We start from the raw sequence: 1,857 nt of genomic DNA, 5'->3' as shown, positions 1-1,857 counted from the left end.
ACAAGGAGAGGGGCGGCTGTTCTTGTGTGTGTGTGTTGTGTCTTGTAAGTGTGTGTGAAAATAGATGTGTGCGTGTGTTTAGGTAGTAAATTAGGGAAATAAATTGCTTAATTAGTAATTAAAAACTAATTTAAAAATATTAACTCTCCCCTAATTATAATAAAATCTCTAAATTTAAAATAACTTGCGCAAGTGTCAAAATTTTTAAAAGTTTAAAGATCATAAAATACTACATAAATAATTTGGGTTTTAAAAATAATAAAACCAAATAAATTATTTAAAATGCCCCATCCTTAACTTAAAATAAAACACTACGTTTAAAATTGTCAAACTCGTCGCCGGTCTTTTCTCCTCGATCACGTATCGGATGATCGCCTGAAACATGAAACTCGAAAAACATTAAACGTGCATCACATAAACATAATTAATTTTAAATAATGAATTTAAATAAATCATGCATGGCTAAAACTCATTTTAAATTAAAATAAATGATTTAGCATTCAAATAAATGCATGGGTTTTACGTGTACTGAACTTGAGCTCTACAGTTCCTCCCCCACTTATATAAATTTCATCCTCGAAATTAAATCTTACCAAACAACTTCGGGTAGCGAATCCTCATATCTGTCTCGGTCTCCCAAGTGGCCTCTTCCACTAATTGGTTCAACCACTAAACCTTGACCAACTTGGTCACCCTGTTCCGAAGTCTTCGCTCCTGTCTGTCTAGGATTTAGACAGGTCTTTTCTCATACGACAGATCTAGAGCAAGCTGCAACGGCTCATAACTCAAAACATGCGAAGGATTAGCTAGGTACTTCCTCAGCATTAAGATGTGGAACACATTTTGTACCCCGGCCAGATTCGGTGGAAGGGCAACACGATAAGCTAGTGTCCCAACTCTGTCAAGAATCTCGAACGGTCCAATAAATCTCGGACTCAGCTTGCCTCTTTTCCCAAATCTCATAACACCCTTCATAGGTGCTATCTTTACAAAAACTTGGTCTCCAACGGCAAACTCTAGATCTCTTCTCCTCTTATCAGCATAGCTCTTCTGACGACTCTGGGTGGTCTTCATCCTGTCTCGGATCTTGACCACCACATCTGCAGTCTGCTGCACTATTTCTGGATCAAGTTCTGCTTTTCACCGACTTCATCCCAATGAATCGGTGATCTGCACTTCCTCCCATACAGTGCCTCGTAGGGGGCCATACCAATAGAATATTGGAAGCTGTTGTTGTAGGTAATTTCCACTAGAGGTAGCTTAGATTCCCAAGTCCCCTGGAAATCAATCATACAGGCTCGCAATAGATCCTCCAAAATCTGAATCACTCGCTCAGACTGGCCATCTATCTGCGGGTGAAAAGCTGTACTGAATTACAACTTCATCTCCATGGTTGCGTGCAAACTCTTCCAAAAGGACGATGTAAACCATAGGTATCTGTCAGACACAATAGAAACTGGGATTCCATGCAATCGTACTATCTCCCTGATATAGAGCTTCGTATACTGCGTCATGGAAAAAGTCGTCTTCACTGGCAAGAAGTGTGCCGACTTAGTAAGTTGATCCCCTATAACCCAAATAGCATTGGATCCCCTGACTGACCTCGGCAATCCAACAACAAAATCCATGGTGATATTCTCTCATTTCCACTCGGGGATAGGAAGTGGCTTAAGCATTCCTGCTGACCTCTGATGCTCTGCCTTCACCTGCTGACAAGTGAGACATTCAGACACAAATCGACGGATGTCTCTTTTCATCCCTGGCCACCAATACAAATTCTGATGATCCTTGTACATCTTGGTACCTCCCGGATGAATGAAATACGGAGATGCATGTGCCTCTGTCAAAATATCCTCT

Source organism: Primulina tabacum, chromosome 15 (assembly GCF_025594145.1).
Source record: "Primulina tabacum isolate GXHZ01 chromosome 15, ASM2559414v2, whole genome shotgun sequence".
NCBI classification, from domain to species: domain Eukaryota; kingdom Viridiplantae; phylum Streptophyta; class Magnoliopsida; order Lamiales; family Gesneriaceae; genus Primulina; species Primulina tabacum.
This window is presented reverse-complemented; position numbering follows the sequence as displayed.